We start from the raw sequence: 25523 nt of genomic DNA on the forward strand, positions 1-25523 counted from the left end.
CCATCTCATTTGGGAGGGAATTGGTTTACCATCGATCGCCTGGAGCGCACTTAACAGGGAATGTCATCTGGTTTGTTTACAGCTATTTTGATACGTGACCAAAATGCCTTTTTTTTTCACAACTTCCGGCCTTTGTGCCATACCTTACTGTATCAGAAAAAAGCAAATCCCAAAGTCATTCATTGTTGTCTATCGAGCTGCGTTAACACACGTATTACCAGACATGCTACAAGGAGAAGGTCTATTAATAGACAAGATAAACACAAAGAAATGTTAAACTTTACTTCTGATTGGCCGATTTTCATTTGGTATCTCTGTACATCGGCAATTTAATAATGTACTTATCTAAAAATTATTTATTTATTTTACATTACTTAATCAGGCTCAGACCGGTTCAGACTCTTACTAATCTAATATATAAAAGGCTATATGTCTGTTTTTCAAACTCTATCTCTTCCGAAACTAAAAGTCGCAGAGCGACGCTAGGGGTCTCAAATGATTGGATTTTTTTTATGGACCGTTCTTTTAGATAAAAATAGTTTTTAAGGGGTCAAAATTGAAAAAAATCGTTATACATTTTGTAGATTCATCTTAGTTTATTTTTAATTTTTAATCAGTTCATATACGCGTCACGTTTGTACAGTGGTAACGTCACCAGCTTTGAATGCTACAGTTTTGCTTTCGATTTCGATTCTAGCTGATAGCACCCAAAACACTTCTTTTTTTTTTTTTTTTACTTCTGAAATTACGACTCCATAATAATATATCTGAAATCTGGAAAAAAAATTAAATATCATATTTAAGCGCACTTTACGACCGGGCAAAGCCGGGCGCACCCCCCCCCCCACGCCCCGCTAGTATGAAATATTTTTTAAATAGTCACCTAAACATAAAACAATCAAGAGAGATAAGTAATTTTAAACCGTTGAATATAATCGAAGTTGTCTATCTCAAGTTTAAAAATTGTGCAAACAAATAAAAATCAAGAGGCTAATGTAGTTTGCTTCAAGCATTGTCTAATGTGTATATAAAGAGAAGGCAATACAGTGCAGAGGTGTTACTGATCGAAATAAACTGAAACAAATTAACACAAATGGGTGGAACATGTTATGCATATTTACGTTTTATTAATGTAATGTAATATATATATATATATATATATATATATTGCATTAATAAAACGTAATATATATATATATATTGCATTAATAAAACGTAATATATATATATATATATATATATATATATATATATATATATATATATATATTATATATATAATATTTTAATAAAAAGGAAAGGTAGTTTGCTTGAAGCACTGCTGGTAAATAAATATGCAAGAGTATAAGAAGGAAACCGGATGTTGAAGTGATGTGACGTATTTTTGTCCATACACCACATTACTTCAACACTTTGTTCCATGCATTGCTATAATCTTATACTCTTCCATATTTTTTTTTTATACTTTTAACATTACATTGAGTTCTTATTTGCCTCAGTATAGTCTGATAGAAGTTCCGTATGTTATGATATTTCGGGAAAATCTACCTTCATTAAACATGTGTTCGACTTTAGTTGAAACGTGCATTCACGGTCTGTCGTAAACGTGAAAAGTTTCACGGTAGTTAAAATAAAAAATTTGAAAAATAAAATGAATCACAAGTTGTAAACAAATTAACTAATTAAAAAAAAAAATAAATCCTGATAATTTGAAAATTATTAGTGCTTAATCAATCTGCATTTTTTTTTTTTTTTTTTTTACTGTTACCACCAGGAATTGAACTCTCGATATGTTGACGAGTGAATGAACAAATTAAACCACCCTTACTGTCACGGTACTGACTGCCATTTTTAAGCTGCTTTTTGCATTCTTAAAAACTACGAGTATAATCAGATCCACTTCAAATTTCTTATATTAAAACGGTACTTCACATAATGCGTAATATGTACAGAAAAAGAAAAGGCTCCAAAACGTTCATAGTCTAATTAGCTGAATTCCAATTAATAAACCAATTATAAAATCCATTCGCTAATGAAGTGCCCGAACTTCTATCAAAATAGGATAATTCTTTGACCCCGATTTCTTTTTCATATCTGTTTAACATGTGAGTAAAGTAGCGATTATTTGAAATGCATTTTTTGTTTAACAAAGGAGTCACCACATATCAAGGCCCGGAGGCCAGTCGAGTATAAGGGTTAATGTGTGTATGATAAGCATTTGGGACGATAGCGTAGTAATTGCTTGTAGTGGAAATTTGGTATGATTTAAGACTACGGTTCAATAAAAACTTGTTTACGTTGGACTTGAAGATGACAATGCAGTAGTTAGCTGGAAAGCAGACCACCGGAACAGTTCTCCAGGCGGGCAATTCTAGGAAAGAAGCTTTTGTACATGAAAAGATTGAACCTATTAGGGTGTGTCTGTATGGTCCCTCTTGACAAAGTATTTGATCGAGAATTTAAAACAAGCAGGGTAGTCTAATTGGGAGTGGGGTGATTTACTAGAGGATGTGGACAGCAAATATTAGGGGGGGGTAATGTGGGTGGAAGGTGAACTCTGAGCAGGGGAAGACCGGAGACAAAAAAAAGAAAAAAAAAGGGATGCATGGGTTCGGCAAACTTGGATGTTCTCTAGTACTTAAAAAAAAAAAAAAAAAAAAAAAGTAGGAACTGAATCTCATTTGTAGCACCAGTCAAAAGTCTTTAAGAGCTAAGCTATTCTAACAGGATGGGTTCCAAAGAACTCAGGACCGCATGTGCCATACTTTATGGAGGGAGCACGAATTTGAACCTGGCTTCTAGATGGATTCATAAACTAGTGTTATGCACCCACCTTATATTGAAGTCCACTCAAGACAACCTCCTCCAATCACGTCTGATTTTCACTTCACGCAAATATTTAAAGAAAACAATCAGATTCTGATCTGGAAAAGATGTCCCCTCGCAGACCTTTTTGAGGTGGATGATCCAAGTCACTGTTCTCCCTATTGCTAGGATGGCCAGCAAAATCATTCTTTTTTCCCCGGATAGTGGTGGATCTATATTGTCTATAACATACGTTGCGTCAAGAGAAAGTGAGCGCTTGGCATCAATGCGAGCCGTTAACTCTTTGACATACTCTATGAGCCCCAAAGTCAGCTGCAATAGAAAAAGGTGTGCTCAATTTTATGGTCAATGAGTGATGCTTTAGTCTTCTTTATGAAGTTTTTCAAAGAGGGGCAACGTGTTCCAAACCAGTCACCAGGTAAGGGAAAACTCAGAATTATTAAGAAAGTAGAATTGGGCATTGAGATGGGACTATGTGCGGATGTCATCCTTTAACCATCCCAGCCGCTCCCTAAGGGGATCTGAAGCGGTACCCACCAGTAGTGCCCAATGAAGTTTCTTCTTAGGCTGTGAGAGAGTACAAGTCCCTGGCACAGCTCTAAGCACAGCTCAGCATTTGGCAAAGAACCTTGATTCTCCCCTCCCCTTAGCCTATGACGGCCTTTGATTTGAGAAATTCAACCTCTCAGCATGTCTATGACATTGGAGATCGGGCAGTCTCAGGCCTTCCTTGCTTCGACTTTGAGTACAGGGCTTCCTGTGAACATAATGCTTTCCCTTCTCTTACAAAAACAAAGAGGAGCTCTGTTAAAGCTGGGAGGCATTTCGTACGAAGAGGCAGTACAGACAACCAGTAAACGATAAGCTTCAAAGACAATCTCCTTTGAATCCAAGTCTCCATCGACGATTCAACCTTTGTACTTCCAACCAGTTTTTATCCAGCTGTAGACCCAGTCCGAACCAGACACTGAGAACACAGACCAGGCCATCAGTCCAGTTGAACATGCCCGAAGGCGTAGATTCACCACTCTAGGCCAACAGACTTGCTGCGGTTGAAGACGGGCTCTGTTACTTCTTCGTAGCGAGCAAGCACCTTAGTCACCATTCTGACTCTGTGCGACCCCCCCCCACACACACACACAGTGACGTCATCAGCAAATGGAGGAAACTTTGGCTCGTGTACGGCCAGGAAGAGCTATCCCGCGCAGGGCTGATGTAACCGCCTCGTCCCTTAACTTCGAAGGAGGGGTTTCCATCACCAGGATGCACTCACTGAAAGACGGCAAAAGACTTTGAAAGCCTACTGTTGATCTTATGTGCTACTGTCGGCCTGTGGTACAGAATGGAGACCCACTTGCAGAAGTCCAGATTAAAACCGGCGGCCTCTAAAACAGATCCCAAGAAACGATAGTCAACCCTATCGAAAGCCTTGGACTGATCTAAATTGGTCAGCACAGCTTCAGTGTTGTTTTCTATTCCTTCTATGATCGTGCAGATCAAATGCAGATTTGATTGAATCGATCTCCCCTTCACAGTGTAGCTCTGGTTCAATCGATCAAGTCAGTGATGACAACCTGCAAGCGTTTTGCAAGAATCCTTGGCAAAATCTTCAATTCTGTGATTAGCAGAGTCAAAGGTCTGTAATCATCTAAATTTTCCTCCCCACCATACCGTTGACCTTTCCTCAGCAATGTGATCACGCCCTTGGTCACCTGCCCTGAAATGGAGCCTTGAGCAAACCAATGGTTGAACACATTCCAACACGGGCTCAAGTAGAATTTGTAGGGAAAACCATCAAGTCCTGGAGACTTGTTGTAGCCGACTTGCTTCAATGCAGCAATGATCTCATGCTCTGTGACTGGACCATCACAGCTAGTCGCTCGAACCGCCATGAGGTGGGGCGAGTCAACCAAATAGCTGCCAAACTCCTTGACTGAGTATGGATAGTTGTGTGAAACAGTGTTTCACTGAAACACTTCGATAAATGCTCCTGAAATCCCTCGCAGATCCCCCGCATCGATACGCAGGCCATTTATTTTCTATATGTACCCGTCCGAACCATGACGTAGAGCAGCCTTACGCTCAACAGCGTCAAATGTGATATTGGCCAGGAGGCCAACAAGAACAAATGTAAAACTTTAAGAACGTCGTAAATTGTCTCCCCTATTCCGAATGAAGTCTTGAAAATAAAAACAAAGAAAGTATCCTCAAAAATTAAAATGCACAAATGTCCATTTTTTTTTTTTTTTTTTTTTTTTTTTTTTTTTTTAAGAGTTCCACTTGGGGCAAGGGACGACAATCACGAAATTTATTGAAACTTTTCGTAAACAAAATTGCCAACCATATATATATATATATATATATATTTTTTTTTTTTAATTGGATTTAAATGGGAAACTTTTTGGTAAATATATATATATAAAAAAAAAAAAAGATAAAATATCAGGACCTAAAAAAATGATCTAAACATCATACCGATTGTGATAGAAACAACTAGCCTAATAACAAAGAATCTTCAGAAATACTTAGACGCAACCCCTGGAAGACCGAACTGTAACGAAATACGGATAGCAGCCGTCTATTCTTTAAAGGGATTTCAGATATAAATTTAATTTGTAATGGAATCAAGTATTAGTTCCAGGAGGAGTTAGTTCCCTTGATCTGAACTAACTGAAGTAAAAAAAAAAAAAAAAAAAAAAAAATAGAAAAAAGTCAGTTATACGAAAGGGTGATATCTTGTATTTTTTGTCCAACTAAAAAATAAAGCAAAAAAACAAAAAAATATGTAGAAAAAAATGTGTTGAACATCCCAGCCATTGAAACTTTTATAAAAGATAAAAAATAAAAAAGAAAACATTACAAATAAATAAAATAAGTTGCTAAAAAAAAAAAAAAAAGTAATAAACAACTAACGCTAACACACATTTGACTTTTTCAAACCATTCACAAAACAACGCGACACGTAGTAAGTTATCTAAACCACACACCACACCACGCCATTCATATAATTACATTTGAAATGAAATGTCAGTAAATGTCCATAAAAAAAAAAAAAAAAAAAAACCCCAAAGATGTGAGTGAGGGTAAAATAAAGAAAAATAAATATTAGGGGGGGGGGGTCAGGCCTATAATCCGTTTCTGCAGTTTAAGCGTGTGCGGGTTGGGTGGGTAAACAGGCTTTCAGTCTCGAGAGTCAATACCCCCCCCCCCCACACACGGGTACCTACTTTGGTAGTATGGTGTAGCAAATGTTACGTAATCACTAACCGCACCCTTCCTGAACCGGCTTAGAATACAGTGGCAAACAGTCTAGAACGATTAGAAATAATGCAAAGATTGACTTTTGGGCTAGGATTATAGTGTAGTACATGTTCAGTCTTTGGTCGGAACAAAAAAAAAAAAAAAAAAAAAAAGAAAGAGAAAAGATTCTTGACTGGAGAAATTTTAAGCTGTGCCCCATCCGGAATTCCTCTTATTTGGGGGCGCATGGTATTCTCCACATAAAACGACTGCGTCTAACTTTGTTTTAGTGGCGAGGTAAGTAAATAGAAACTGGTTTTATTTTGAAATTTTCCGGCAATTGTGCAGTATGGTTAACAAGAAAGAAAAACCTATTTCGTACAGAACAGATAATACACTTTGATCAAACCTAAATGCCGAGATTACACTCAATACATAAAACGATATCTGTCTGTCCATCTCCATATTTTCTAACTATCTCTTTCGAAACTAAAAGTCGCAGAGCGGCGCTAGTGGGCCTCAAAGGATTGGATTTTTTTATGGACCGTTCTTTTATCGGTCTTTAACTGATTAAAATAGTTTTTAAAGAGTCAAAAATTAAAGTATCCTTATACATTTTGTACATTCATATGCGTGTCACGTTCGTACAGTGGTAACGTCACCAGCTTTTAACGCTAGTTTCGGTTTCGATTCTAGATGATGGCACCCAAATACTTTTTAAACTTTTGAAATCACGACTCTATAATAATATATACAAAATATGAACAAATTAAAATAACATGTTTAAGCGTATTTTACGACCCGCCCCCCCCCATCGCTAGTTAGAATATAAATTAAAATTTTATTTCAGGAAAATACAACTTCAAAACCCTAAATATTTTTTTTTTATTAAAAAAGTAACTACCTCTATCTGGCATTACTCGGGGGTCTCTACTTTTAGTTTTGATACGCTCGACCCCGAATTTCTTTCCCTAATAGAATTTTGAAATTTAATTTATTTTTTAACTCGATTGTTTAGTGATTAAATTATTAAATAAACAAAACTGTTAAATAATTTCGTTCTGGCATTTTTTTTTTTTTTTTTTTTTTGTCTATGCATAAAATTATTTGATGCAAAGACCTTCCAAAATATTCAATCTTTTAATAACGTGCGGATTTGCTAAGAATGTAAAGCCATGGAGGACTTTCCATTTGACAGCTTAAATGCTTCCAAATTCCTTTTTTAAATTTCGAAGAGCCGCGAATTCACTGGTCAACAAATTTGTTGTCTGCGTCTTTTCAGCTAATTAAGGATGAATCTGATGCGCTGAAAAAAAAAATCATTAGTTTTGCTCAATCAGGTCAAGTTTTTGAGCTACGGCCACATATCGTTGTTTTACGTTCTTTTTTTTACATATGTGCATGTGTGGAGCATTTTAGAAGTTGGGGCAGAGTAAAATGCCGTGTCAAATAATTGTTTTGATAGGAAATGATTATTTTAATAGCAAAAAAGCATTCAGGTTCGATAGTTCTGGGTGATTATGTTAAAAAAGGGATCAGTTTAAATCATAAAACCTCGAAATCTTCCAAAAATTGATGCGGCATCGTGTTCAGCATTACACAAAGGACTGGCCTGTGTGTTAATTGGTGCCTTGCAAAGAAAGGAACGTCATCAACGCCCCCTGGTGGTCAGAGACAGAATACTCTTCCCACTGCTGCGCATCAAATTTTGCTTAATCAAGCAGTTCACCAAGGCTCTGGACAAAGATGGTGACTGCGTCACTTATTTGTGCCAGGCTTTCACAGAATTGATCACGGAGAAGTTGAAAGATGGCGTCTTCGAAGATCTTCAGATTCGGCTGCTCATCATAGATTCAGAGTTCGAAAACTCAATGAAAGAAGTGGAACTGGGAACGTAGAAGACATTTGTTCTAGTAGTGACTAACTTTCTTGGCAACAATAAGGCCAGAAACTACGCAGAACTTTTCAACAACATGCTGAATGCTTTAAGAAACCTGGGCTGCATCATGAGTGTCAAGATGCACTACCTATGGATTTGTTTCCTGAGGATCTGTGTTCAATGATTGACGATCAGGGGGAGAGATTACATCAGAACGTGAAAGAGATGGAGACCAAGTAGCAGAGTCGCTGAGATACAGTTATGATGGCTGACTACTGTTGGAATCTGAAGAGAGACATCTCTGCCGCTGAGCAGGCCAGGAGTTTGAAAAAAACGGAAGTTCAAGTGCTGAAGTTTGAACAATGGCGAAGCAACATGCAATTTACGTGTATTTACCTTCATCAATGGTCATCATTCAGTTTACAATAATCTGGGGGTTTTTTTTCAAGTAATCAATATATGTTGTTAAAACATTTTTTTTTTATCTTAAACATTTAGGATGATATTTGTTGCCAAAAAAAAAAAAAATCAGCTGATAATACCACAAAAATATGATCAATTTTGTTACAAGATATTTTTTCTTTACAAGTTAACTTGGCAAAAAAAACAAAAACAACAAAAAAAAAAAACTGATCTGACGGAGAGAAACTGAGACCATTTCCCAATTCAGCAAAAATACCCTAAATCAATTGTAGAAATGTAGACAACATTCAAATAGTTAAAAAAAAAAAAAAAAAAAAAAAAAAAAAAAATGATGCCCATTGATTATTTTAACAAAAGATTAATTGATTTGCTCACGAAAAAGTAGATATGCATTCTGGTGGATTTCGTAACTAAATTGTTTTAAAGTAGGTTTTTAAAAAAATGTTTGATTTTTACACTATTTTATCTATATATAGGATAGCGTGTGTGTTTTTTTATTTTGTGTGTCACGCTTACACCCGAGTGACTGTCGTTTAATTGTTATGGACTTCCATTTCTTGTAATAAATAATTTTACCAAGAATTCTTTATAAGTTTTGGTTTCGGTTTCGAATCTATTTTTCTATAAATAACTTAAGAATTCTTTGAGTTTTCATAAGTTTTGGTTTCAAGTCATATATATATATATATATATATATATTTGAAATCGCAACTTTATAATATATCAAAATCGATAAAATATTAATTCTATAATCATATATACGAACTCTGCAAGAATTAAAATATCATATTTAAGGGTACTTTACCACCGGGCTATGCCGGGTGTCCCTGCTAGCTTAGATAAATACTTTTGCAGTTTTAACAAAAGAGCTACAATCTATTCTTCAGATGCGACACTTCCTTTTCTCGTTCTTTTTCAGTGGAGAAGTCCTTCACAACTGAGACAATTTTTTAAATTATTTTTGTACCTTGTCTCCTCGTTAAAAAACGATGCTGGTGTCTAACTCTGTCCCGCGGGGAGGCATTGTAAATAGGTACAATAATATCAGATCGTCTCCATTTACGCTGAACATCTACGAATGTCCACATCAATATATTACATGTGAATGAGTTCCCCTGTGGAATTTCCACAGGTCCCGCTAGTTTCAATAAATAATCGATTAATGATTAATAATAAAAAGGGATTTGCACAATTTAACATCCCACAGCAAATTTAGAAAGCCATTCTTAACATAGAGAGGAGGGGCTTTATCAACTTCTCCCTTGCCGGTAAATATTAAACTGCACAAGCACCAAAAAAACAAACAACAACAACAACAACAACAAAACAATGTCTATCTTTACGATTACCGTTTTCACGTCACTTCCGGTTGCTTCTTCGTTTTTAATTGATTTTACGGTGTCTTGTTTATTAGATTGTTAAGTGAAAGTACAAAATAGATAAGGAAAGACCCCTCTCCTCGTGTCAAGAAGCGCTTTTTAAAATAATAAGGTCATTTCGAAAAGAAAAATATCCTTAAGGTGGAAAGAGCAACCGGAAGTGAAGTGGAAACAGCAATCTTAAAGATTGCTAAAATAATCAGTGTGTAAGTCACATGGAGACGAGAAACACCAGCATAGACACGAGAATGTCATTAATAAAATGATTTGTGTGAAGATAAAGCGAAATAAACGAGATATTTCAACAGTCCCCTATGCTACAATTGAACAAAAAAAAAAAAAAAAAGGAGGGAGGGAGAGGAGGGAGTTGAGTCGAAAATAAAAAAGTGAGTCATCAAACGAAACTAAAAAAGTTGCATTGTGATAACAAGATAGGCAACAAAAACATTTTATCCTTACTGTTGTTGATACTGTCGGCATTTTTCTTCGTTGAATTTTATTTGTTTAAAAGAAACCTATTCGTTATTAGCTGTTAGTAACGAAATAAATAATCCACGAGACATGGAAGTCCTTTTACTTTTCTAAGTTTAATATTACTTTTCATGCTCCCATTTTTCTAATCTGGGGTTGTTGTTTTCCAGAGGTTACGTAACCAATCGAGATTAATACAAGAGTATTCAGTACCGAAGTAGAGCAGGGTATATTCTTTATTTGTTTTTCAATAAGCAAGAATATGTTGATACACAGTTATGAGCATGTTTCGGCCAGCTAGCTACTAGTAACTAGAGACCTCTTCAGGCGATACAACAGTTACTGGCAGCTAGCTGGCCGAAACATGCTCATAACCGTGTAGCAAAATACTGCTTATGTAAAAACAAATGAAGAATATATATTGCCATTTTAGCGATTTTAATAGTAAATTATAGCCATTACAAGGCTAATTTTCATCTTAGTAATTCGAATTGAGTGGTCTCCCCCCCCCCCAAACTGATTAAACACGACAGTTTAATCTCGCTCGCCATCAAATTTGATTTTCTTAGTTAAAAAAATTTATTTTATTAAATATATGATTTTTGGAATATGACATTTTTGTTTCGTAACATAATCAAAGATTTTTCTGTATTGTTTTTTTTTTTTTTTTTTTTTTTAATTAGATTGGATTCTGGACTTGCACCAATATTTATTTATGAATTCCCCCCCCCCCCCGAAAGTTATGTCTATGTAGAACAGACGAGTAGAGAGTAAATGCATTTCTATCTCCCTCTTCCTCTCCCGGGGGGGGGGGGCTGACTCCCGAGATACAGCTGCAACAAGATGCTTCTACAGTTGGCATTCGCCGTAAGAAAAAGAAAGAATTTTAAAATGACAAACAAACCGAATTGATAGATAAAAAAAAAAACATTTTCCAAGATTTACGTTTTTAAAAAGCTTTGTTTTCGATAAAACTTTTACTCCCTCCCCCCCGCTATCAACGAACAACAAAGACAACTGAGAGTCTATTTTTGTTTGTTTTGTTTTTCGTGCGATTACGTCAACATACATGGCACAATAAAAACGGAGGATTATAGATTTTAAAAAGGACTTTACTATAAAAATATAACGTAAGCTGATAACCCACGTCTTGAATGTTTGATAATATTCAATACTAGCATTTCAGCCCGGAGTTGTCCGAGTGTTTGGAGGTGTATGTTGAGCAAAAAAAAAAAAAAAAAAAAAAAAAAAAAAAGCGGTCAATTTTTAACCCCTATTATGACCCCTTAAAATTTATTGTTTGGGGCTCAAATCAAGTTATTAAGGAACCTATATCTAAAATTTCAAGTGTTTAGACCCAAAATTGGCGGAAGAGTTTAGTAGAGTTCTCAAATGTCAAATTGTTGAACTTTGACCCCTTAACAGCAAAATTTCTGGCCGAAAACGGATTACAAAGATTTTCCCAAATCTCGGTAATCTGTATATCAAATTTCGAGTCTGTAGACTTAAAATTGACAGAGTTATTGCGTAGGGAAATGTACACAAACACAAACACGTTCACTTTTATAAATATACTAGTATTTCGGCCCGGCGTTGCCCGGGTGTTTGGAGGTGTATGCTGAGCAAAAAAAAAACAAAACAAAAAAACGGTCAATTTTTTTTTTAACTTTGACCCCTATTATGACCCTTAACATTTGTTTTGGGCTCAAATAAAATTATTAAGTTAGATCCATGTCCAAGGAAACTATATATAAAATTTCAAGTGTTTAGACCCAAAATTGTCGGAGGAGTTTGGTAGAGTTCTCCTTAACGGCCAACGCCTGTGGAATTGTCTTCCGTTTTCCTGCTTTCCAGCTGTCTATAATATGGTTGTCTTCAAGTCCAACGTGAACAAGTTTCTGATGAGCCGTTCCACTTAAGTTAACAAATTTACCGAACTTCCATTACTATTGATTACTATATTGCCCTTTTGACTACTCTACACTCTTTAACCCTTATCCTTGAGTGGCCGATCGGTCTTGATAAGTGGTGACGCCTATGTAAAAAAAAAAAAAAAAAAAAAAAAAAGAAGAAATTTCTGGCCGAAAACCGATCACATCGATTTTCCCAAATCTCAGTACCCTGTATATCAAATTTCGAGTCTGTAGACTGAACATTGACAGATTTATTGCGTAGGGAAATGTACACAGACACGTTCACTTATATATATATATATATATATATATATATATATATATATATATATATATATATATATATATATATATATATTTGTACATGTATATATATACATACAGACAGACAGGCACGTTCACTTTTATAGGTATATAGACAGGCTTATGTTTGAATAGACAGGATTTTCAAGTTAAGATACCGTAAAAATTGAATTTTATTAAATTGTTAAATGAAAATGCTAAGTAGTTAATCTTACGTCAACAACGGATTTCTAAATAACGTTATTTCAGCACGGTCCGTATTCTATACAAGTACCTAATATTTACCAGGAAAATATTTTTTTTCTTAGGATCTCAGATAATTACGTAAACAAAGCAAAAATCCAAATACTAGAATAATCAGTGGATCGCTGACTTTCAGACCAGATAACATAAGAGAGTACGGGTAACCATTTTTTCTCAGCATTGTCTTACGGATAATTTTGAATATACTAAATATTTCTGGATATGGCAAAAACTAGTAAAATTTAGCATTTGTGCAGTTTGACATACCCAAGCAAATTTAGAAAACTATTCTTAATATAGGGAGGTGAGGAGACTTGTTAACTCTTCCTTTGCGCGAACGAAACTCCAAATGGGAAAAATAAAGATTGAGAGTGTTAATCTGCACTAAATTTTGAATAAATTTAATGTAAAATGATCACCCAATTTCAAACCAGATAGCGTTTGAAAGGACGATTATTCATTTTTTATATACCCTGAACACTGTTCTATGGTTTGTGTTCGTAATTATATATTTATTGCCAATGAGTTTGCCAAGTAAACGGCGAGACATCTTTAAGATTGAGGACTATTGTTAAAACTGCACAAATTTGGGTGCTAATGCACTTACTGATCCGCGCTATTTTTTAAATCGTATTTCCAAGTTTAATTAAAGTTTTATGATATGTTTTTTTTTTATTCAATTGTAAGGTTAAAGTACAGAATAGGTACAAAACACCCTCCCCTCCCCATGTTAAGAATGGCTTTTAAAATAATAACGTTATTATTTCAGCACGGATCACTCTCTGCATGAGTAACCAAATTTGATTTTTTTTTTTGACGGTTTGAAAATTTGTTAACATTAGACTTGAAGACGACTATGTTGTAGTGTGGTATGGTGTTCCACATACACCAAGTTCTTGGGAAGAAACTCTGGGGTGCTAGTTTAGATTCAGGTACACAGAGGTATATTCTTTGTCGCGAAATAAATTACTAAGTTTTCATTTCATTTACCCCCCACCGCCCAATCGAAGAAATGGTACTATCCGCCAGACACACGAGGTGAAACCGAATTTAATGTTTCGAACTAAATATTTAAAAAACTACCAAACTTTAAGGTTCGCATTGGGGTTTCATTGTTTTTTTTTGTTTGTTTTTTTTAGATGAGGATTGATAATTCGTATTATTTTGGATTATTTAGACTACTGTTCTCATATTGAGTGTTATTCGGACAACGTTTCAGACGATGTAACCTTCGACCTTCTTCGAATGTATCTTGGTGAAGCCGTTAATATTTCTGTCGAACTCGAAAATTTGCAACGGAATTTCGATTGGAACCCTTTATTTAATCCACGAGAGTAGCATGCTCCCGGGATCCGTGCGTAATGGATAAAGGATAAAAATATGACCGAAAAAGGTCGGAGGTTATATCGGCCGAAACGTTGTATGAACAAACACTCAAGGTGAGAACAGTAGTTCGAATAATCCAAATACGAGTATGTTTTCATCCTCAAATTCAAGGATTACTTTTTAGTGGTCAAAATATTCCCCCATCCAAGAGGTTAAGCTATGTCAGTCAATATTTTGTACAATCTAAATTCGATTAGATATCTCCGACCTATGCATGGTTGGCACAGATCATAAACAGCCCAGAAATGTTGCTTTGTAGTTGCAAATTGGCAACTGGGTCTGATCAGGTTCGACGTCGCGTAACATCGGTTATCTTACGGAAACCGGCGAATCTGTGATTATCGACGCATTTGTTGTGCAATAGCAGTTGAAAACTAAACAGGAAAATAAAATAAAGAAAAAATATGGCCGTCAGTGATGACAAAAGGGTGGAACGATAAAATTGTCGCCATAGAAAAAAAAATCACAGAAAAAAAAAAACATGATTCACTTTCCGTTTGATGAAAACCGGTTTTCTCTTTTTTTTTTTTTTTTGTAGAACATCTACTAGTTCGCCAATAGTGTACAAATCCCAAGATCGATAAAAGCTTTCTATCATGTCTGAAAGTGACACAATGTTCAACAAGCGATCTCGGAGATACGCCGCTGTACAACTCATGCTCTCTACTGATCCAAGTTATGACAACAGGACCATTGCCAGCACCCTCAAAATACATCGCTGGATTGTCACAGATAACAGGGGCGTGCCCAGGGTGATGAAAACAGTTTCCGGCCACAGTTGTGGTTTTTGATGTGGTTTCAAGTGAGGGCCACATCATGCCACCTCACATCTTTGAAGTCGGCTTGAAAGTCAACACCAAAATGTACCTGGATGTGCTGAAGAGTGTGATGTGGTGATCCCTTGGTGCAATCAGGTGACCGTTAGCAGACCCTGGGTATAGCAGCAAGACTTAGCGCCTGGCCAAAGTTCAAAGAGGTCCAGGTTTGGCTTCAGAAGGGGTGCTACGACTTTGTACACATCTCTCACTGACCCCCTCCCTGAACCCGCTGGACTACTTCGTTTGGTCATACGTCGCAAACATCACCAACATGACCTCCTACCACACCAAAGACAGCCTGATCGCCGCCATCCGCCGAGTATTCGCCAAGCTCCCGTCGGCGCTTGTGGAAAAGGCATGTTCCCAGTTCCGAGCCCATATCGTGGTGGTGATTGAGGCTGAAGGCGGCTACATTGGATAGATGTCAGCTCTATATATAATGAAGTTACCTGAATTGAGTTTTTTTTTCAATAAAAGTTTTAAAATAAAGCTGTAGTGTTGTTTTCTTTTAGGGCGACATTTTTATCGTTTGATCTTATTATAGTCACTGAATTAAAGTTTCATTCTGAAAAATTTGAAGTAAATTTAATTTATTTCCAGACAAACAATACATCCCCGAGTACCTGGATCTAAACGAACACTCTTGAGTTTCTTTACAAGAACTTAGTGTCTATGGAACACAATACCACAGAGCTGCTTACCAGCACACTACAACAGCTGTTTTCAAGTCCAGTTCAATTTCTGCACAGTTTTTATTTCTGTTCCAATCCAGAGTGCCCCTTTTGGGGGAGCTGGGTTTTCGCTATAAAAACTGACTTTGTGTCTAACTTTGCCTCGTGAGGAGGTAAGTAAATAGTAACGCTTATCCTCAAGTTACTGTTGGATTTTGATAAGCGGTGACTCATCAGTACAAAATGAAATAGATGTTATCTCAAACGTGGTCGGAAAACATGAAATGTCAAGCATTGCAACAGTCCCTATAGTACGCTTGAACCGCCAAATAAATGCAAATTTTATAATACATTTTAAATTTTATAATACACTTGGCCTTCGGGACAAGATCAAAGTGTAGTATCTGTTCCGGCAGATACTGCAAGCTATGACTAGCTATGACTAGCAAAGACCAGATGTGGGGGCAACCCCACATGCCTGACTTTTAACCAGCTCCCATTTCCCACCTCTCGGGAGCTGGTCCCCTTTTTCCCTTCCCCCTCCCTTCACTCCTCACATTAAAAATTGGCCTTGTGCCTAATTTGCTCGGTGGGGGAGCAAATAAATACCATCTGTTCCGGCAGATACTGCACTTAAGATAATTTGTACCAGTCAATGGAGGGGAAACCCTCTATACTGGGACAATTATTATTTTTGGTAACCAGAGTGCCCCCTTTTTGCCTACTTTTAGGGGAGCTGGTTTTTACCTCACATTAAAAACGGCCTTGTGCCTAATTTGCTCTGTGGGGGAGCAAATAAATACCATCTGTTCTTCAGATGCTGCACTTCTATTTCTTGTTCTCTTTCTGTGGAGGAGAAATCCTTCACGACTGAGACAATTTTTATTTTTGTACCTTTTCTCCACGTTAAAAAACGACCCTGGTGTCTAACTCTGTCCCGTGGGGAGGCATAGTAAATAGGTACACTTAAAATTTTATAATACATTAAAAAAAACAGCTTTCGTTAAGAGTCGCACTTCTTTGTTTACAGGCAAGTAATAAAAAGGTGCTTGTATAGTTCAATCAAGACATTAAAAAAATGAAAATATTGAAAAAAAAAAAAAAAGTTATATTGTACGTACCCGTTATGGAATTAAGTTCTCGGCGGCGAAAAAAAAATAAAATAAATAAAATAAATAAATAAAATAAAATAAAACAATTCACTTAGTTCGATCAAGTAGTCTTTTATTTATTTTATTTTATTTTGTTTTTTTTTTACAGCGGAAAAAAAATGACAGTGAGCTGAAGGTAGCCATGCTTGAATTTTTGGACCACGAGGAAGGGGGGGGGGGGCAATCTGAAGATAACTTAGTCTAAAGCACCGGCACCCCTTCCCATGGGGAGGGGGTGCCGGTGCCGGTTAAATAATAGATTCTCTTCATTCCTCGTGGTCTAAAAATCGAAACATGGCTACCTTTTGTTCGGTTTCATAAATTGTTTTTACCGCTATAAAAAAAAAACTACTTGATCAAATTAAGTGAATTTATTTTATGAGAACTTAATTCCATAACAAGTACATACACTATAACTTTTTTTTTTTTTTTTAATATTTTCATTTTTTTAATGTCTTGATTAAACTATACAAGTACCGTAATAAATATAAATATTGGTGCTTACCTATAATTACATTTATGATGGAAATTTGAAGAAAATGCAGAAAAGTCTTTATGGGGTACATATCCGTCACGGAACGAAGATGGCGTATTCCAAAAATCACGTAATTTGATAAGAGATTTTGCTTGTATTCAAAATGAAGAAAAAAAATCGCTAGAAATCGGAAACTTGATTTCCTTAAATAAAAAACAAACAAAACTACTTGATCAATTTTTGTGATTTTTGGAATATGACATATTCATGCCGTGACTAGTAGGTAGTGGTACTGGTACACCATAAAGGTTTTTCTAAAGTGTAAATCAACATCAAAATATTTAGAGTATACAAAAAAAAAAAAAAATACGAATGAAACTAGGTAACCCATTTTTATTTATTTTTTTTATTTTAAAAGAATGAGTGTTAAAAAAAAACGTTAAGAATGAAACAAAGATGATCAATCTTTTGCGAAATGCTTTCATAAAGTTTCGAGGTTTACAGTTGCTTGTCATTATTTGCATTAATTTAACTGTTTTTGTAACTTGGAAGAATTTATCATAATTAACCTACACACAAAAAAACAAGTTCTTTTTTTTTTTTTAATCGTGTCACAAAAAATAAATAAAATAAATAAATAAAGAAAGAAAAGAATGGATAATTTTCTAGTGTTTGCCCCCGCTCTGTTAATTCAAAAATATAAAATGAGATTCTATTTTATTGTCACGATTACACGTTAACACTCCGAAAATATTTTAAACGTGCAAAATGTGTGTGTGTGTGTGTGTGTGTGAATGAGAGAAGGGGGTGTTTAATATTTAAATATCGCGTAAAATAATTCAAAATTCTTGATCACGCAGCGTAGACGAGAACAAGTAACCATTTTTTTATATTTGCAAAATGGCCACCGTTTTAGAAATATATAAAAAAAATGGTTACTCGTTTTACGCTGTGTGACCAAAAATTGTATGATCGATAACTTATTACTTTCTACCAAGAAAAGGATACCTCCCCAAAACAATTTTATTATTATTTTTTTTATTTATCTATTTTTAAATATTTTCTAATATATTTTGATATTTGAATTTGATCTGTAATAGTACAAAAAAGAAAAAAAAAAAGTAAAATCTCATTTGTATTCTTTCTATAAGAGCGTGGAGTTTGCGTGTGACATTGACATTCTGGAGAAAATTAGCCGGGTTGCGGAAATAAGATCGATGCTTGCACGGATCTGAATCAAGCCGACTTTTACCAAACAACATCTAAAACTTAGGTGAGGATTTAAAAAAAAAAAAGCGGGGCTTAAATTCTATAGAAATACCAAATAAAATTTTATTGGTTATCTTTACGGTTACTGTTTCCACTTCATTTCCGGTTTAATTGCACCCCCCCTTTTTTTTTTACAGAATGAGAATGTTTTGTTTTAATAAACAAAACATTCTGTTTCTGTCATTGTTCGGTGAAAGAACAGAATAAGTAAAGGAAGCCACACCCACTTCTACCCATGTTAAAGGGTTTTCTAAATAATAACCTTATAAACCAACTCTTAACATGTGGAAGAGGCAACCGGAAGTGAAGTAGAAGCAGTAACCGTAAAGATAACCATGGATTGATTAAGTTGAATACGCGTTTTTAACAGCTTTTGACGCTAGAGTTGTAGCGTGCGTGGCCTTTATGAAGGCCACTATTGTTGTAATAATACAACTTGTAGTGCAAACACTGACTTTTCTAAGATACCCATGATTATAACAATGAAATGCGCGAGTTAATGCCAACAGTTTGCAAATAACAACGAAAAGCATTTAGTTTTATTTTCGAAATGAAAATCTTTAAAAAAAAAAAAAAAAAAAAAGGTTTAAATTTTACCATTTTTCCCCACACTGTCAGAATAGAATAAAAATAAGATTTTATTTGTTTTTCTTCGTACGGAACAAATACTGGCGTGTGCGTGTGTTTATCGCCTCTGTGTTACTCACGTCTTATGCTTTTCACTATATCAATCGAATATTTACTGAAATCAAAATCACTACTTCTACTGAATTTGAACCAAACTATTTTTTTTTTAATCCTTATCCAAAGTTTTAGTTTGCTAAAAGTTTATTCAGTTCGCTTCAAATAATGTTCAAACGTAAAAAAAATAAATAAAAAACAAGGTAAAACGAATTTTTAAAAAAATATATTTAAAAAAAAAATGGGTATATAGGTACTTTTACAGTTTTATCGCCGAAAATGGACACGCCATTTTTTTTCGGACACCTGTCGTTAAAATCAGAGGAAGAAATCAGTATTTTAAACTGACCGATATAGGAAATTTAAAAAAAAAATACAAAATCGTTTTAAAATAATATTTTCTTACTACGAAGACTTTTCAATTATATTTTGATACGTTTTTATATAATAAATGTTTTGATTTTCAAATGGCAATCGCCCAGTTTAAATAATTATGAATATTTCATTTTCTATTTTTAATGATAAAAAAATATATATTTCATGAAAAACTTTCCCGTTTTCGTTAATTAAATCGAAGCATTTCTAATTTACGGGTATATGTTCTCTTTCACTTTCTCTATTTACTTTTTTGTATAGTTATTTCCGGAAGTAATTAGTTTAATGTTTTTGTTATTTATTTCTTACTTCGGCCATAGTTTCAAATACTAATTTCTTCCTGATTCTAGGACAGGTGCCTGAAACAAAATGGCATCTCCATTTTCGGCGATAAACTGAGTACCAATGTATATATTTGAATAATTTTTCTCCAAACTCTTTGCTCAGACAACGCCGGTTACATCGTGACCTTACGTTAAATACACGTTATAACATTGTATGCCCATTTTTCGTTTCTACGTGACATCTATTATTAATTGAAATAATAATAAAAAGAAATAACGTTAACGAAAAATAAAACGAATTAAAAAAAAAAACTTTAAAAAATTACAAAATTAAATCCACCAGAATGCATTTCCGAATTTTATTGCAGAATAGAAAGCCTCTATTTACTCTCGTCTCCACGAGGGCCGAGTTCGACATAAGTCAGTTTTAAACGCAGAGAAAATCCAGGTTCTTCTGGATTCAGACAAATTTCAATTGCCTCGGTCTATAAGGATTTCTCATTCACTGGCCATAGACACTCAGAACAGAGCAGAGAAAGTGTCAGAAGAGGCACACACGAACAGATATATGTTGTTCTCGTTAAATAAAGTTATTAAAACTGGGTTAAATAACAAAGCCTTATGTGTTTAAAACATTGAAAGTTTGAGAAGCTATTTGCATTCAAGAATTTCATAGAATAAAATTATGCAGAATACGGACCGTACTGAAATAATGTTATTGTTTAGAAACATTCTTAACATGGTGAGGGAAAGAAGTTTTGTAACTATTCTGTACTTTCACCCAACAATTTAATAATAAAAAAGAATATCGTAAAACATCAATTAAAAAAAATAACACGGTAACATAAGTGCATAAGCACCTTTTAGAAAAATCATTTTTCTGTACTTATTTTTTTAAAAAGTAGGTTGAGTTTCTTCAGATGCTGCATTGCTGCACTTCTATTTCTTGTTCTCTTTCGGTGGAGGAGAAATCCTTCCCGACTGAGACAATTTTTATTTTTGTACCTTTTCTCCACGTTAAAAAACGACCCTGGTGTCTAACTCTGTCCCGTGGGGAGGCATAGTAAATAGGTACACAAAGAAAAAAAAAAGATACCTTAAAAATTGAATACAAGTTACTTAGTTAAATTTTTGGGGAAAAAGGATTCCAGCAGAGTGCTTTATTATACGGAAAAAATCTGAAAATAACAGCGTATTATTTATTTATTTATTTATTTATATAGAATATGGGTATCTAAAACGGTCCCTATTATCAGGTTTGAAACCGACGGTATCGATGACTTTTCTCATCTAAAGTTTGTAAATAAATATAGAGAGAGGGTGGGAGGGAGGGTGTGTGCATAGTCCGTATTCTGCATAAATATCAAATTGTAAAATGATATCATAATTAGATTTAACTTTCAAAATCATATTAAAAAAAAAAAAAAAAAAAACTCTTGTAAGAAAGAAAAAAAAGGGGGGGGGGGAGCAATAAAAAATTCCCGGAGAACGCCGGATGGGGAGAGTTAGTAAATAATATTAAATTGAAAGCATGCCGAAACGACAGAGTTATTAGGTTGTTGCAAAAATAATGTTTTTTTTTTGTTTTTGTTTTTTTGACGTTCAACTTCATGTCAAAAAACATTTTTGCATCAACCTAATAAATTTACAAGTTAAGCAAAAATAAATATTCGTTAAGAAAAGAAAAAAAAAACAAAAAAAACTTACCTATGGTTAGATCAGTTGGTAAGAATTAGAAATCCGTTTCGTAAAACATTTCAAACTTCAACTAGAACTCAAACTTTCACGTGTTGAAAAAATATATATCTGCTATGTATCCAAATAAATTCTAGATTCAATAATTATACAGGCTTTACACGTTTCAAAATATGTATTTTGCTTCCAACTTTATTTATTTATTTATATCCCGGGTGGGTTTTACTGGCCTATTACGATTGCAAATCATTTGTTTATTGTGAATGCTAGCTGAACATGTCTTTATTTTTCTCTCTCGCGGCTTTAAAAGCAACACGGACACGTGTTCTAATCATTTTTTTTTTAAACCAAAAAAAAAAAAAAAAAAAAAGTGCGTGTGTGCTCTAGTTTTTGTCTATTTTTATTTATACTATGACTAACCCTGATACTAAAGCCCTTGAGCTAATATCAGAGTGCAGTATCTGTTCTAGTCAGTCTCAGATGGCCATCTTCCCAAACATTACATCCTCCTTCAAAGTTTTATTTATTTTTTTTTTTTTCTTTATAGTCAGGTTTCCTGAGGCAAGCAATGCCGACAGGTCTGATAAAGACCTTTTCTTTTTCTTTTTTTTTTTTTTTTTTAATATATAACAAGCCAAAATGCCCCTTTCTGGATGAGGCAGGATTTACGCACACTAGAACCGACCTCGTCTCGCATACATTTCCCGAGATGAGCCTTTTGGCAATGGGGTCGATCCTGAAATGCCCGGTCCGTAAGATTCGTTTACTAAAAGTATCTTTGTTTATTTTATTTATTTATTTATTTGAGTGTGTTTCAGAAAGAGGCTGTTAGAGACCCTTCCTGCTGATTATATATATATATATATATATATATATATATATATATATATATATAAATCAAGAAATTAAATAATCCACTATAAAATAGTCAATCAGATCACAGTGAAAAATAACGCTCGAATCTCAAATATTTACGATGCAGTGCAGTGGTGTGCGAAACTGCATGTCTCGTGTGCCAGGAGGCGTTGATTTGAGTTTCAGAAAATGCGGAGCAAAAGCAATGCTCTTAGACTACTATATGTATTTATGGAAAACAGTTTGAAACCCAAGCAAATTAAATGTTATTTCAGCTTTTGTAAGCAATTTTCATACTTTTAAAATCGCAATGTATCCAATTCGCGGAAAAAAAATACTGACTACCACATCACAACAAGTAGTAGCCAAAGAATATCGTTCACCAAGAAAAAAAGGCGGCTTTCTTTCAAATTTTCCTAAAATATTTCTTTCATGCCGAATAATTATAATCCGTATCCTGTCTTTGTTAAGCCTAATCCATGGCAGCGTTAAAAATATGGGGGTTTGTGGTATTTATTTTACAAATCCGGCTTTTTAAGGGAGGCCTCGTTGGTTTGGACTTCGTTTTTTTTTTGTTTTTTTTTTTCCCCCTGGTTTTCGACGTTGTCGTTTTAAACAACAAAACAACAACAATTACTACGACTACTACTATAAGAAACAATAGTAGTAGTAGCGACAATAATAATCATGAGACCCGTTTTTCTCGATTTGATTTGCTTGCTTAGAAAACCCCTCTTTTTGTAGTTGTAGTAGCAGCGTGAAAGGGTTGTTGAGTCTGACTACGAGAAACCTCACTAGAGAAGGAGGAGGTGGAGGAGCGGGAGGGGGGGGACCTCGTAAAAGAATACCATCACATCACAGCATCATCATCAGCGGCGGCACGGTCAGCAGCGTCATTTATCTATCATAAACGACAACAAGAGTGCTGCCCGTTTAAACCCTTTCCATATCACACAAACCAAGTCCGCTTTAGAGAGAGAGAGAGAGAGAGAGAGAGAGAGAGAGAGAGAGAGAGAGAGAGAGAGAGTGTGTGTGTGTGTGTGAGAGAGATTATTTGAAATAAAAAAGAGAGTTGTAAAGCTTTGCACCATGATAGCGTAAACGAAAGTCGAAAAAGATAGATACTACCTATGTATGTATGTATGTATGTATGTATGTATGTATGCATGCATGCATGTATCTATTTATCTATTAGATAGATAGCTAGTTTCTCGGGGGAGGATTATTGAAAATAAAAATAAAACGAGCTAGGAAGCTTATATCATAATTATATATATATATATATATATATATATATATATATATATATATATATATATATATATAAGTTTAAACTGGAGGAAGGAACGGTTGTAAGAATGTGTGTGTGAAAGAGAAAGAAGGAGAGAGCGGAAAAATTATTGGTGAAAAAAAAAGGGCGCATAAATAGTGAGAGAGGAGAAAAACTTGCAATGTGATAGAGTAAAAAAACAGAAAAAAAGGACAGAGGAGTTGGACAGAGAGAGAGAGAGAGAGAGAGAGAGAGAGAGAGAGAGAGAGAGAGAGAGAGAGAGAGAATAAGGGAGGAGAGGAGGGGGGGGCTTACATCAAGTAGTCGCTTTGGCACAGCTGCAGTTTCGTTGAGATGCAATAATGTTGAAGACCCTAAAGTTGGGGACTCAAAACAACTGTAATTCCATCGTAATTATTCATTCGTTTCGTTGGTTGAAGCGTCGCCCCCCCCCTCCCGAATTTTACGACTTCTCTTGTTTTCGGCTCCCAGTCTCGGCTCTTCTTAATTTCGAGAGATATTAAGTAAAATATAAACCAAACGTAAGAAATATTCACATTCAGTTAAAAATATTGTTATCGGAAAGAAATATATAACAACCATTTTTTTCATCTTTTTTCCTTTCGACTTAGAAACATCATTTTACACGCACACACGTACGTGTGTATATGATCTATATGTATGATATATGAATATATGAATATATAGACACATACACACCACACACACATATATATATATATATACATACATATATATATATATATATATATATATACGTATATATACACGTAGATATATATACATATATATATATACATACGAATATGAACATATATACATATATATATACGCACATATATATGTGTATATTCATATATACACACATGTATATGCATATAAACACACACACACACACATATATACATGTATGCACACATAAAATATGCATATACATATGCACACACATGTATATATACATATATATACACATTTATAAATATATTTACATACATATATACACACGTGTGTGCATGTGATCTATATGTATGAAGTATATGTATATACAATATATATATGCATACATACACACGCATATATGTGCATAATTAATTATAATTGTATATATTTATATATATATATATATATATATATACACGCACACATAAACACACGCACACACACACACACATATATATGCTTGTATTTTTATATAAATACTTATTACGTACAGACACCAGTGTTTCTTGCTTACGCAATCTTCAGTGTACGAAATGATAATTACTGCCGGTTGAAGTATTTGAACCCAGTTGCAAAGTCACCTTTAACTGCAGTCTGTTATTCAACACACGAACAGACAAGCAAATACACATACACATATATATTAAAGATGAATACACACACACACACACACACACACACACACACACACACACACACACATATGTATTAGTGTTCTGTATCGGAATTGGAAAAATTGGTGCCTATTTTCCGATGCCAAAACGATTCTTTTAATTGTCTTTTTTATATTATTTTGTTTGAAGCAAAATCTTCCATTGCTGTTAATAATGATAAAATAATAAATATTTATTGATTTTAAAATATCAGTTACAGTAAAATCTATAGATTATCCTTCACAAGTGTAATTTTACGGAAAATATCTGCATATTTAACATGTGTGTGTGTTTTACAGAAATCGGGGAAAATAACAACTCTATAGTTAAAAATTCAGAGATTCATAAAGAATCGGAATCGGTAATTGTATCGGATTCAGGAATTTAGTACGGAATCGGTAATTGTATTGGAATCGTCCCATCACTAATATACATCATGCCATCTTACATCTACACATTGAAACAAACTACAAATATGAAATTAATCATATTTGCATAAACAAGTTATTAAACAGTTAGTGA

General features: G+C 34.5%; 1 protein-coding gene across 2 annotated transcripts in view; it reads right to left on the reverse strand.

The window, feature by feature from the left end:
• LOC145248188 (uncharacterized) overlaps positions 1 to 22173 on the reverse strand; it is a 558365-nt gene extending 536192 nt beyond the window's left edge. For both annotated transcript variants that reach the window (XM_080110044.1, XM_080110045.1), the window contains exon 1: positions 21495 to 22173. The gene's annotated coding sequence lies outside the window, so the exon portion shown is untranslated. The remainder of the gene's footprint in view (positions 1 to 21494) is intronic.
• Between the last annotated feature and the right edge of the window lie 3350 nt (positions 22174 to 25523).

The sequence above is a fragment of the Euprymna scolopes genome, chromosome 26 (assembly GCF_053919585.1).
Source record: "Euprymna scolopes isolate OS-2025 chromosome 26, ASM5391958v1, whole genome shotgun sequence".
NCBI classification, from domain to species: Eukaryota; Metazoa; Mollusca; class Cephalopoda; order Sepiida; family Sepiolidae; genus Euprymna; species Euprymna scolopes.